Source organism: Bos indicus, chromosome 7, assembly GCF_029378745.1.
Source record: "Bos indicus isolate NIAB-ARS_2022 breed Sahiwal x Tharparkar chromosome 7, NIAB-ARS_B.indTharparkar_mat_pri_1.0, whole genome shotgun sequence".
In the NCBI taxonomy this organism is placed as follows: Eukaryota; Metazoa; Chordata; class Mammalia; order Artiodactyla; family Bovidae; genus Bos; species Bos indicus.
The window spans coordinates 34,039,219-34,053,614 of record NC_091766.1 but is presented as its reverse complement, the minus strand read 5'-3'; the positions used below and the strand labels follow the sequence as shown (position 1 = coordinate 34,053,614).

The 14,396-nt window shown below is 40.7% G+C and overlaps 1 protein-coding gene across 8 annotated transcripts in view; it reads left to right on the top strand.

The window, feature by feature from the left end:
* The window catches only part of HSD17B4 (hydroxysteroid 17-beta dehydrogenase 4), a 174,792-nt gene extending 161,113 nt beyond the window's left edge, over positions 1 to 13,679 (top strand). Inside the window, exons 25-28 of one of the 8 annotated variants that reach the window (XR_011567604.1) lie at positions 7,473 to 7,631; positions 9,943 to 10,101; positions 12,008 to 12,179; positions 13,533 to 13,679. The gene's annotated coding sequence lies outside the window, so the exon portion shown is untranslated. Of the gene's footprint in view, positions 1 to 7,472; positions 7,632 to 9,942; positions 12,180 to 13,532 lie in introns of all 8 variants that reach the window. The other 7 variants (XR_011567603.1, XR_011567602.1, XR_011567608.1 and 4 more) reach the window with 7 other exon arrangements.
* Positions 13,680 to 14,396: the final 717 nt, after the last annotated feature.

The following is a 14,396-nucleotide window of genomic DNA, read 5'->3' as shown; positions in this document are numbered from 1 at the left end:
GTGAGTGAAAAAATTGGCTTAAAATTCAACATTAAAAAAATTAAGATCATGGTATCCAGTCAGTCCCATAACTTCATGGCAAATAGATGGGGAAAAAATGGAAACAGTGACAGACTTTATTTTCTTGGTCTCCAAAATCACTGCAAATGATGACTTCAGTCATGAAATTAAAAGACGCTTGCTCCTTGGAAGAAAAGCTCTGACAAACCTAGACAGCATATTAAAAAGCAGAGACATTACTTTGCCAACAAAGGTCCATCTAGTCAAGGCTATGGTTTTTTCCAGTGGTCATGTATGAATATGAGAGTTGAACCATAAAGAAAGCTGAGTGCCAAAGAATTAATGCTTTTGAACTGTGGTGTTGGAGAAGACTCTTGAGAGTCTCTTGAACAGCAAGGAGATCAAACCAGTCAATCCTAAGGGAAATCAGTCCTGAATATTCATTGGAAGGATTGATGCTGAAGCTAGACCTCCAATACTTTGGCTACCTGATGCAAAGAACTGACTCAATGGAAAAGACCCTTATGCTGGGAAAGATTGAAGGCAGGAGGAGAAGGGGACGACAGAGAATGAGATGGTTGGATGGCATCACCGACTCGATGGACATGAGTTTAAGCGAGCTCTGGGAGTTGGTGAAGGAGAGGGAGGCCTGGTATGCTGCAGTCCATGGGGTCGCAAAGAATAGGACATGACTGAGTGACTGAATTGACTAATGTCAACCCCAATCTCCTAATTTCTCTCTCCTCCACCTTTCTTCTTTAGTAACCATACGTTTGTAGAATGGTAATCCCACCTCCAGCATCTCAGCATTGTGCCCGTGCTTTAGTAGAATACAGCACTACCAATTGACTCTGTTCTTCTTTCAGGAAATTTTACTGCCTTCATTTCTTAGGCCAGAACTGTGTCCTGTAACTATAGCAAACACAAAGGAGGTGGGGAAATGTTTTTTGTTTTAGCTCAATGTATTATGGTCCCAACAAAACTGAATTCTGCTACTGAGAAAGAAGAAAAGAATAGGTATTTGAGTGGTCCCCAGTCTTCTTGGCACCAGGCTCTGGTTTTGTGGAAGACAGTTTTTCTACAGACTGGGGTTCGGGGATAGCTTTGGGATAATTCAAGTGCATTGCATTTATTGTGCACTTCATTTCTATTATTAAGTCAGCTTCATCTCAATCATCAGGCATTAGATCCTGGAGGTTGGGAACACCAGCTGTAAGCAACAAGTAGTTTTTGCCCCACCTTACCTGGAGAATTCCATGGACAGAGGAGCCTGGCAGGCTACAGTCCTTGGGGTTGCAAAGAGTTGGACATGACTGAGCAACTATCACTTACTCACTTATTTTCATTTCTGGAAAACCTTTTTTTAAAAAAAATTGAAACAGTTGATGTATGTAATTATATTAGTTTAGGTTACTACCTAGTAATTTGACACTGTATATATTATAAAATGATCACCATGATAACTCTAATAACCATCTGTCCATGTATAAACTTGTTAAAATATTACTAATCATATTCCTTATGCTGTTATATTCCCATGGTTTATTTATCATATAACTTGGAGGTTTGTATTTCTTATCTTCTACATCTGCTTCACGTTCCCTCCCCACCCCTGCCTTCTGGCAACCACCTGTTTTCTGTATGTATGATTCTGTTTTCATTTCGTGTTTATTTGCTTTTGTTTTTTAAATTCCACATGTAAATGAGATCATGTAGTATTTGTCTTTCTCTAACTTACTTCACTTAGGATAATACCATTTAGGTCCATCCATGCTGTTGCAAATGATAAGATTTGATATTTTTTATCAAATATTCTGAGGAATATTCCATTGTACTTTTGTCATATCCCACATCTTTATCCATTTGTCTGTGTACAGACACTTAGGTGTCTTTTGCATCTTGGCTGTTTAAATAGTGCTGTAATAAGCATTGGAACACATATATCTTTTCAAATTAGTGTTTTGTTTTCTTTGGATATTACTCAGAAGTAGAATTGCTGGAATGTATGGTAGTTCTGTTTTTAATTTCTTTAGGAACCTCCATACTCTTGTCCATAGTCCCACCAATGATGTGTGAGGATTCCCTTTCATATACTTCTTGTTACATGTTTATTGGTTGTCTTTTTTGATGGTAGTCATTCTGACGGGCGTGAGCTGGTATTGCATTGTCATTTTGATTTGCATTTTCCTAATGAAAAGCAGTGTTCAACATCTTTTCATTTGTTTGCTGGCCATCTGTGTGCCTTCTTTGGGAAAATGTCTGTTCAGATCCTCTGCCCATTTTTTGATTGGGTTGTTTGTTTTTTGATGTTGAATTGCATTTGTTCTTTGTATAATATATTTTGAATATTAACCCCTTGTCAGATATATTGTTCTCAAATATATTCTCCTCTCAGATTTTTTTTCTACCTTGAAAAGGAGAGGGAGCCAGAGCAGACAGAATAAGCCTTATCTCTCCTTTCAAACAACACTTAAAAGGGAAATAACCCATTTGCTAGGTAGCATATAACAAGTTCTTTAAGAATTTGCCTTAGCAAGTTACTTTTGAACAAAATGTGGAAAATGAGATTGAGAACTATTTTGAACAACCATCTCAGTGTTTATAACAAAGTCTTAATTTGTCATATTCTTTTTGGAGAAAGCTGTCTTTTCTAATGATGTCACCATTATTTAAAGCACTTTTGAGTTCTGGTCTTACTGATTTTGGAACCACTTCATAAGTTATACAGAAAGTTTGTATCATTCCTTGACAGGGAGATTCCAGTTGATCAAAATACCATTTACCGTATTTTCCTGATCTGGCTCTAAATGTCTGTCTATTCTCCAAATCTACTTATAATATGATGAAAATTTGTCATCACTGAGTCTGTGTCATAAACTAAAGGAAATTTTAAGAGCTGTTCAAAAATATTTTGAGTAAGGGCAGTATTGTTGGAGTAAAGTCATAGACTCCTGAGGTGTCTAGTTGGAAAAGGTGCATATACCCTTTATTTTGTCAGATATTGAATCACCTACTCTAAGAACAGTTTAAAAACATATTCAGATAATCTTCTCTATTCAAATCTAAGAATTTTTTAATTAAAATTTTTTATTGAATGAAAAATTCTATAAATTCTACAATGCTTTACAGTTTTCAGAAGTTTCACACACACAATTTCATATAATCCCATAATATGATAACCCCATTTTTAATCCCCTATGCCTATAAGTAATGCCCCCTCCCTCCTCTCTCCCCACTGGCAACCACCAGTGTATTCTCAGTTTCTGCTAGTCTGTCTCCTTTTTGTTTTTATTCACTGGTTTGTTGAATGTTTTAAATTCCACACATGAATGTGGAAACTTTTACTTAACTTTGTCCCATTAATATTTCTCATTTTTTAATGAAACACCTAATATCCTATAAAACATTAGTTTGGGAGATATGCCATTTTTAGAATTTGATGAAATTAGGAAATTTTATACAGTTAAACATGCCCATTCCCAGCTCTTAAAAATATCCCAAAGAGTAAAGCAGTTATCCTCCAATTAAAAATAAATGTAAATAAAATGTAAATATGAATAAACTTTATAAATAAAATGTAAATAAAATTCCAAAGAAGTTAAGTTAATTCTAATACTAGACATCAGAATCTGGCAAGGATGGAATGAAAGAACTTGGCAAGATGTTATGCAATAGTAATTACAAGATTTTTTTCCATGCTAAGCACAGATCATTTTCAGAAGAGGCTGAGAAGTATTGGTTTTGAATTTCAATAAAAATTAAAGAAAATGTAATTAAAGTATACTCAAAATTTATTTTGAATAATGTCTCTAGGGATATTATATAAATGTAGTATTTGATCCATTGCTTCAAGATAATGTTTATTGCTGCTGTGAAAAGAGAGGAATTTACCATAATAATATCAGTGTCATTTTACATTGAATACAGCTAATATCAAATTGGCTATTACCAGAGTCAGATGAGCATCCCAGGAGCAGATGTAATGGAAACTTAAAGAAATGAAGGTAGCTAGCCCTGCTGCTGGACTTTCTGTACAGTGTCATGCTCCTTGGAATCCCCCCTGTCCTGCCACTTCCCCTCTCCCCCACAAACCCCACCATGCCCTGTCTGTGTGGATTGATATATTGTCCAAAGCTTAACTTTTATCATGGATACCACCTCCTCTGTGAAGTCTTTTCTGATCTTCTCCAGTGGCCTGTTCTGTCTCTCTGCCTCTAGACCCACAGCACTGGGGAGTTAATGCATTTGTCTTATGGCATTTCATTCTGCATTGGTTGTGGTATATGTGATCTTGTCAAGACCCTTTCATGCAACCCACATGCCACCTTGAAATCCTTGTTTGCATCTCTTGTATTTACCCAACACATAGCTAGTGTCCAAGTTTTATGAATTGAATTGTGGAAAAAAAAAAATCCCCCGAAATACCCAGCTACTTCCTGTAAGTACTCTCATACTGAGAGAAACTGGTAAAAACAAAATGGGCACCTGAGGACAGCCCCCTCAATGTTTGGTGTTGGTATTAGCATTAATGGTCTTTCCAGGACACCAGTATGTACCTAAGGAGGAACTTAAAGTCTATTATTTCATCATTGTGTCTCTAAGGGACAATGCTAATTTAACCAGGAGGAGAAGGGGATGACAGAGGATGAGATGGTTGGATGGCATCACTGACTCGACGGACATGGGTTTGGGTGAACTCCGGGAGTTGGTGATGGACAGGGAGGCCTGGCATGCTGTGGTTCATGGGGTCACAAAGAGTCGGACACGACTGAGCAATTGAACTGAACTGAATTTAACCAGGAGAGTATTTCTCAGTATTTCTAATGCATGGGCTGTTTTTTTTTTAGTGTGTTATTATCTTAAGTTATGTAAATTATTGGCAACTGTCTGGATTAAATAAATAAACAAAAACAAAGGATGCTATGAAAAGGTCCATTACCTCTTGACTTTGAGCAATTGCCTAATTACCTCAAGTTCAAAGCTTATCCATGGAATTCCTTGTAATAATGACTTACATTTGTCTAGTGATGGGAGATTTACAAGGTGCTTTCATCTGTGGCATTCATTCAATCAATCAACTTGTCAATTAAATTAATCCTTCAACAGACATTTCTTTACAGCCTATTACATACCAAACATTGGCAAGCATGATCTGAGGAATCCTAAAGTAAATAAGACAAAAGTGCTGCCTTTGTAAAAGTCTTCAGTCCGGTGAGGGTTGACAAATACAAGCAAGCAGATGACTGAAATGCTGTGATTGAAGCTTGTAAACACCTTAGTGGGGGCAAAGGTGGGGATTGGGCCTTTCTCACTAAAGTGAAGTGAAAGTCGCAATCATGTCTGACTCTTTGCAACCCCATGGACTATACAGTCCATGAAATTTTCTAGTCCAGAATACTGGAGTGGGTAGCCTTTCCCTTCTCCAGGGGATCTTCCCTACCCAGGGATCAAACCCAGGTCTCTCGCATTGCAGGCGGATTCTTTACCAGCTGAACTGCAAGGGAAGCCAAAGAATACTGGAGTGGGTAGCCTACCCCTTCTCCAGCAGATCTTCCTGACCCAGGAATCAACCTAGGATCTCCTGCATTGTAGGTGGATTCTTTGCCCACTGAACTATTGGGGAAGCTCCTAGGGGAAGTGGACAGGAGAGCATCCATAGCAGAGGGGTCATTGAGTGAAGTCTTATGTGATTCTTACTAGTGAGAACCTGGCTTAGGTGTGAAGCATCTTCTCTGAGGTGACCCTGTTCTTAAGACTTCAGAAGTGACTTGTCCCACTGCACAGCATAGCTCTCCTGTACCCCATGTGATTTCTGGGGTGTGACTCTCCTGTTCTAGTAGTGATGAGAAAGGGAAGGTAAAGTCGGAGAGCCTGAAAATGAGGATTAAGTTTATGCAAAATGATCTTGGTTCCCAGAGTAACAAGAAAAACAGCTTGATTGAAAATGTTATTCATCCATAAAGAAAAGAGAGAAAGCCAAACCCAAAGGCAGGGTTTAGAGCTGGAAACAATGGCTTTGCTAAGATTTACAAGCCTCTGGGATTTCTCAGTTGCATAGGGTATAAAGGAAAGTTATTTGAAAAATATTCAAATTATTTGGACATTATTTTCCCTAGGCAATATGGAAACTCACTTTTTGGTCATTGGGTCTCTATTAACATAAAACTGTGGAGGAAATGAGGTTTAAAAGGATGACCTACTTCTTCTGCTGTCACCACCCACAGACTCCAGTTTAATTTCTGTTCACTAGAGGGCCCTAGTGTTTTTTCATGGGACGGATGCTTCTCTCTGGTCACACTTTTGGTGTGTGCGGCCACATTCCACTAGGTTGGTGGCACACTGATTGGTGAGGTGCCTTAAGAAGGCACCCACAGTCATTTAAGATAACCTGGCAAGAACAACTTAGTATTGGCACATATTTTTTTTTTTCTCTCTAAAAGGAAGCTTAATATTGGATGTTAGAATGTAACATCATACAAAGATTTCTAATATGAGCTAAGACTGCCTGGATAGTATGATGGAAGGGGATTTGGTCTTCTTCTTTGCCTTCGTACTTCATGTCATCACCTACGCATTAGGAGCTCGAGTGATGCATTTTATAAACTATTAAATTGTAAATCACAGTTAGGAAAGCAGGTATTTTAACATATCTGAAAACAAAGTTCCATTATTCCAATGGGCTAGGTAACCCCATATTTTTACAGTGAGTTACAGATTAGAAAATGTTTCAGATATTCTCTTTTGGCCCTCACAGGAACTCCAAAGGGAGGCATTTGAAATCTGTTTAGCGGCAAGAATTTTTTTTTTTTAACTCATGAGGAAACTGAGACCCATATAGGTTAAGGCTAGGCTCTAGCTGAGGCTTTTTTGGGGGGTATCTTCTGGACTAATGTTGCTTAGTTCTGTCAAAAGATAAACTGAAAGTGAAAGTTGCTCAGTTGTGTCCTACTCTTTGCCACCCCATAGCCTGGCCTACCAGGCTCCTCTGTCCTTGGAATTCTCCAGGCAAGAATACTGGTGTGGGTTGCCATTTCCTTCTCCAGAGGATCTTCTCTAGCTAGGGATCGAGCCCATGTCTCCTGCATTGCAGGCAGATTCTTTACTGTCTAAGCCACCAGGGAAAAATAAATTGAGGCATATTCAAATTTTGAGTTTATTTTAGCAAATTCAATTCGAATCAGGCCAAATGGGAAGTGGTTAGGATGCTCCACATACAGGAGCCAGGAGAAAGACTTTATAGAGAAGATGCAAGGGAAGCAAAGGAAGGGAATTATCTGAGTGGCTGAAGCAGTTGCATTGTTTGGAAAAGCTGAGTTGGTTATTTATGATTGGTCGTCGTTAGGTTTCACTTTCTTAACCTTGAGACATTACAGCCTTAGGTTTTGGTTACTTTATGTAGGGTGCTAATGTGTTAGTCTAATGGTCTCCTTGTTTTAATTGATTTAACTGTTCTTTATATTGCTTCTTTGCAGGGAAATTCTCTCGTGGACACGCACTGTGCCTTTAGCCCTGACCTGCTATTTCTCAAACCTGTGGGATTAGTTGCAAAGGAGCCCGAGTGAGAAAATGGATGATTCTGTACCAGCCTGTCTCACTTGTAAGAAAAGTAATACAAGTCATACACCCCTGTGGTATGGTAGTTTGAATTACTTTAATATACAACGAGCAGCACATAATTAAATTCTAAGAATCAAGAATTATATTTCTTGTACTGGGAACTCCTGCATCAGGAGAGCATTCATCTGGATGAATAAAGCCCACTAGGGATGCTCATTACAACACTGTGTGCAGATTAAATTGTGGAGAGATAACAGAAAGAGGTGATGTTACCAGTGTCAGCCCATTTTCTCAGGCCATGCTAGCCTGGAGTTTTAAAAGGGGTTATATCAATGGCAATAACCAGTATTTTAAACTTTTTATCTCTTTGGCTATTACAAACCTCCTCACCCACCCCCAGCGAAGTCCCAGGGGTTTTCTCCTCCTTGTGCCCCAGTTCTTTCCACCTCCTGTGGGTTCCATGATGTGTTTCCTTCCTCCTCTGCTTCAGCCGCCATGTTGGCAGGCTGGCTGCCTTTGGGGGGGCACAGATTTTTCTCTCAGTTGGCAGCCTCCCCTGGTACAATTCTTGCCTCCGCCTCTGAATTCTTTCTTGGAGTTGTAAATGTGAGCCAGGCAGAGGCTGGATATGCAGTCTTCTCCCTTTTGGATCTCAAAGCAGGGCAGGATTGTTAGTACTCCTTGTCTTCATTTTTAGATGGACAACCCTCTTGTTTTAGTCCATGAGGTTAGGTAGGGCATGGACAACTGGGAAACATCAAAACTATATTAAGACTGTCATCTTGTCCTCCCCTTGGTTCCTTATGAAAATACTTACTAGTATTTTCTAGCAGACTAATATCTGTTAGCTGCCAGAGAGGCCCAGAATCTCAGCACAAAATAGAGCTAGACGCAATCTTAGGGGACCCCAAATACCAATATTTGTGTTCAACTAGGGGCTGATTCTTTCCTTTCTATTTTCTGTGCTTTCTTGTATTCTTGGCTTGTTTCTTTGGTTAATTGGGGGAGGGGGAACAACCTAGCTATAGAAGTGAAAGTTGCTTTCAAAGGCAAAATGCCTTAGGTCAGATCTGTTTCCCTGGTTGAAGGGAAGGAAACATAGGAAACCCATTGAAATCCAGTTAGTATTTCCAATCAGAAGGGGAATATTCTACCTCCCTCCATGGTAGGTAGCTCTCCATTTGAGCGAACCAAATCAGCTGGAAAGGATTCTCAGTCCTAGGGCTAAGGAGTAAGGCATCTGGAACTCAGTGAGGCTGTACCTTTAAAACAAAACAAATCTAAACTGGAACATAAAATCAGTAAAAATTAACCATGGGAGACAGAGCTTGCTGGATTTGGATTTGTGGGTGGCAAGTATCTGGGTGTAGAGCCCCTGTTTCACTGTCCAGAGTGTGGTGAATAGTCTCTGCTCTGAGCTGGGGTTTTGTTGCAGAGCCATCCTTTCTGTTTACATCCCCAGCATCTTCCTAAACCATTCTGAGCCCACTTTTCCTTATTCTCACTTTATTAAAGCCTCCAAGAGGCTCAGCTGCTGCTGCTGCTGCTAAGACGCTTCAGTCGTGTCCGACTCTGTGCGACCCCATAGACGGCAGCCCACCAGGCTCCCCCGTCCCTGGGATTCTCCAGGCAAGAACACTGGAGTGGGTTGCCATTTCCTTCTCCAATGCATGAAAGTGAAAAGTGAAAGTGAAGTTGCTCAGTCGTGTCCGACTCTTAGCAACCTCACGGACTGCAGCCTACCAGGCTCCTCCGTCCATGGGATTTTCCAAGCAAGAGTACTGGAGTGGGGTGCCATTGACTTTTCAGCAGAGAGACTCAGAGGTCACCTGAAAAATCTGAACTCTGTTTATAGGAAGGTGTTTCTTAACCAAGACCACACTTAAAAGGCAGTATGATGTGGGGAAAAGAGGGTCATCAGGGTATCAGGAGACCTGGAATTTTCATTTCTGTTAACTGTGCACCTGACCAGGGAAGCTCCCTTCTCTGCCTCTTGTCCCTGCTTTCCTCCTCTACCTCTATCGGTCTGTTTCCTCTGTAAACAGGTTTGATCTATGTGATCCCTCCTTCTCGCAAGTTCTGAGTGTACAATTTTGAAAGGTTCCTCCCACCCAAGCAGTTTCTTCATGTCCCAAGGAAGTGTTTTTAGTTATGAGAGATATTTTCGTGTGCATGTATTGAGCACATTTGTAGCAAGTACAAATGACCATTCAAAGTGTTCTTTCCACATGTCATGTAATCCTTAATGTTAATGATGATAACAAACAATTACATAGCACTTGCTCTGTGCCAGACTCTGTTCTAAACAGTTTCTATACATTTGCCCATTTAAATCCTCATCACAAAGTGTGTGCAGTTGATACTATTATGATCTTCATTTTGCAGGTGACCACTGAATCTTAAAGGAGAAACAAACATAGGGCCCAAGGGCCTTGGGCTGATCTCTATATTCATAAACCAGGACAGGACAATCATCTTCTCTTGATCATTGAGGAGGCTGGGGTTCTAACAGACTAAAGTACGCTGCCCACAGTCACAGAGCAAGTAAGTAGCACACTTGGAAATAAAACCTGCATCTAACTCGTTCCAGAGCCCACGTTCTTTCCATTTTGCTGCTTGGCCTCCCAGGGGCATCTTTTGCTTTGTCATAAACCGCAGAGCTGAGCATGGCACTTTTAATGATGGAAAAGTTTGCCAAATGAAAAGCAGATTAGTGAGATATTTGGGATGCTTTGCAGTAAATAAATCTCTTTCAGAATTCTCATCTTCTCCCACTCACATTGCTAAAGCCATAACAGTAACAATTACCTCAGCCTGCTTGAGGCCGTGTGGGAGTGAACTCTCTTAATTTTATTGCTCAGGGAAGGCATTGGGGACCCACAAACCTTTCCCTGAGCTGCCTGAGCCATAGGTCAGAAATTGGATATATCAGAGATTGGCTTTCCCCATCAGAGCCTCCTCTGGCCCCTCCTGTTTTAGCTGTGTCTTGAAGCACCATTACTTGAGGAAAGAAATAGAGCTAAAAGTTGGGCCAACATTAAGAGTATTAGAAATGTCAGTGCCAACCTGTTTTCCTGAATAGATGAGACCTTGAGCCTCATTTGAACACAATTGCCTGAGACTTGAGGAGAGTCTCTTTCTCTCTCTCTCTCTCTCTATACATATATACACACATATATGTAATAGGTAATCTCAGCTACTCTATGAGAATTTAAAAATATCCCTTTGAAACTGAGAGGCCAGAACAGAAATGTAATTATTTCTGTATGATATACAACTGAATTCGAAGCCAAATGCTCACATTTATATTCAAGAGGAATGTGTGTACTCAGGCTGGGTGTTGAGGGTTTGAGGGATGTGAAGACAAGCAAGTCCCTGGCCCCTTCTCTAAGAGCTTGGAATCTATTAAGGGAAGTGGAGCGCAAACTGGAATAATCTGTGCTGCGTGGGGAAACTTAACATTTACTGCCCATCCTCCACAGGCCAGGCATTGTGTCAAGCACTTTATAGAAGAACATGGCAAGATGGGAGTATTATCCCCCTTTCTAGGGGAGGAAAGCAAGGCTTAGGATAAGCTGTCCTGGGTCAGCATTATAAATATGGCTGGGCTTCAGAATTAGGTGGTTCAGATGACAGACTCCTATGTTGTACTAATAATATTAATTACATGGGGTTCATTTAATGGTTTAATGTATTAGATATCCTTTATGAGGTTTAAAGATTTATGAAATAGCTCACCAAGGTGCATCATGTTTTGAGATGACAATTTTTGACCTGGGGTATTTTGAGGAATCTTGGGCAAATCAAATAACTTTCAGCTTCCTCAAAGGAATGTATAAAACAGAAAACTTTACCCATTTCTCATGCTTTTATGTTTATTGGATGAGGCTTATGGATGGATGGTCTTTGGGTGGGGGAACGGAAGAGGTCTAGATAACCTATAGAGCTACAATGTCAAAGTGAAAGTCACTCAATTGTGCCTAATAACTCTTTTCGACCCCATGGACTATAGCCCACCAGTCTCCTCTGTCTGTGGAATTCTCCAGACAAGAATACTGGAGTGGGTAATTGCTCCCTTCTCCAGGGGATCTTCCCAACCCAGGGATCGAACCCAGGTCTCCCACATTGCAAGTGGATTCTTTACCATCTGAACCACCAGAGAAGCCCATTTTGTTGTTATTCACTCCATTGTGTCCGACTCTTTGTGACCCCATGGACTGTAGCCCGCCAGGCTCCTCTGTCCATGGGATTTTCCGGGCAAGAATACTGGAGTGGGTTGCCATTTCCTTCTCCAGAAGCCCATTACTTGGTAAGAAATAATGGTTTTAAATTTTGACTTCATTACTTTATAGTGGCTGCATCAGCTCAGTAAAAGTTAACAGAGTTTTTTTTTGTTTTGTTTTGTTATTGTTTTTTCTTCTTAAAAAATGTTTATGTGGCTGTGCCACAGGTCTAAGCTGCAGCATGCAGAATCTAGTTCCCTGACCAGAGATCCAACCCAGGCCCCTTGCACTGGGACCACGGAATCTTAGCCACTGGACCACCAGGGAAGTCCCCAGAGTTAGAAGTTTGATGTGGCTACCAAAAAGCCAGTCTTAACAGAAGTATCTGTGATGGGTAAGGTAAGAACCCCACTCTACTTTGCCTTGGTCAGACCTTGGTTGGAATACTGTGTTTAGTTCTGGCAAATAAGCATGCATACTAAGTCACTTGAGTCTTGTCCTACTCTTTATGACCCCATGGACTGTAGGCCACCAGGCTCCGTCTGTCCATGGGATTCTCCAGGCAAGAATACTGGAGTGGGTTTCAGGAATCAAACCTACGTCTCTTCCATCTCCTTCATTGGCAAGCATGTTCTTTACCAGTGGGGCCACCTGGGAAGCCCTCTGAGCAATGTGCATTAAGACCAATATAAAGCAACTAAGACATATTCAGGAGAAAGTTTGGATCTCAATGAGGAAACGAAGTCTGGATGTTTGAGGGAATAGGGCTGTACTGCTGAAGAAAAGGCTTGAAGGTCTAAGATAACAGTCTTTGAATATTAGAGGGAGTGCCTTAGAGGAATGTAGTTTTTTTTTTTTGTCCGTGGAAAAAAAGATGCAACTGGAAGCAATAGCCTCTGGAGAAGTAGATTTGTCTTTGCAAGGGAGAATTTTTTCTGTTATATTTGCCTGAATATGTAAGTTTTTTTTAACGAAGTGGTGGATTCCCCGTCTCTGAAGATCCTGGAACATGTGCCCAGTAATTACTTGGTGGAGCCATGGCAGAGGAAATTCAAAGGTGTCATGGATTGGATTTCACAAATATCAGAGTCCTTCCCAACCCTAAGCATCTCAGCACCAATGGACTGAGCACCTTCCAGGCTTCGGCTTCACTTTTGTCACCAGGGTTGGAATATGTTTTGGGGGATGGATAGATGGATGGGTGGCCAGGAATATGAAGAATCTATAATAGCAAAGCAGTACTTGGTTCCCTGTAATTGGGTCTGCCATTTTAAAATTTTGCCTTTTCTATATACTAATTTGCTTGCCTTAAACTGTGGGCACCTGAAGGCTGTAACTATTCAATTTGTGATCCTCAACATAGCACCCCATCCCATGCAATTGGGTTCTTATAAATGTTATTTGACAATGATTTTTATCAGGTATCAAGTATTGTAGGGATCTAATAGTAGGAAACTCTAACTTTGCTGTATGTACAAACTCTGCGTTTGTAAAACTTGTGACTGTGTGCTCTCCCTGGGGAAAGACACAGCCTGAATTCTTCCCCAAATTTCAATAAGATGGCAATTTCAGGACATCTAAGAGAGAGAACCAAAGTGATTCACACTTGAAATTAACCTTAAAAATTACCCAGATGCTATTTGTACTGTTCCCAGCTCTGTGTCAGGTAGGGATATTCAGCTGTCTTGAAACTCTAGCTCTTTTTACCCATTTAAGTACTGAAAGCAATTGACAGACATTTTTTGTTTTCAGTCTACAGATGAACTCTTGAAGTGTCAACAGTAAATATTCCAGCAAAAGGAGTAGCGGTTTGATCGACTTCATTGCTTTCTGCAGGGCAGACTCTGTGGCCTCATGGCAACATCTAATCTTCAGTGACCCAAACTGTTACACCTAGGAGTAGGTTACTAATTCTTTTCAGAGCTATAAACAGCAGGGAAACATGATTTATAGGCTAAGAGGCATTTTTAAGCATGGTATCCATGAATGTTTCATATTCCCTCCTTCATTATGGATACTTTGTCCATTCTTTGAAAGAGACTCTGAGATCTTGGTCAGATTCTGTTAATCTCATTTACTTCCATGAATTGATGTCAAATGGATTAGATTCATGGAGGAGATTTTCAAAACTCTACCAAATGGATTTAGAGGAAGATGGAACTCAATTCATATTAATCCTTTGGCCCAGAGGTTTTTCTGGGCACTAGTCATCATCTGAGTTTGCTTTCTAAGGCAGCTTCCTCTGCTTAAAGTTTATGCTGCTGCTAAGTTGCTTCAGTCATGTCCGACTCTGTGTGACCCCATAGACAGCAGCCCACCAGGCTCCACCGTCCCTGGGACTCTCCAGGCAAGAACACTGGAGTGGGTTGCCATTTCCTTCTCCAATGCATGAAAGTGAACAGTGAAAGTGAAGTCGCTCAGTCGTGTCCCACTCTTAGCGACCCCATGGACTGCAGCCTACAGGGCTCCTCCATCCATGGGATTTTCCAGGCAAGAGTACTGGAGTGGGGTTCATACATAGCAGCTGAGTCTCTGATGGGAAGACATCCTTTACAATTGTGGGTTTTACCCCAATCTCTGGGATTCTTTATAAATAAACTTAGAATGCTCTTATTA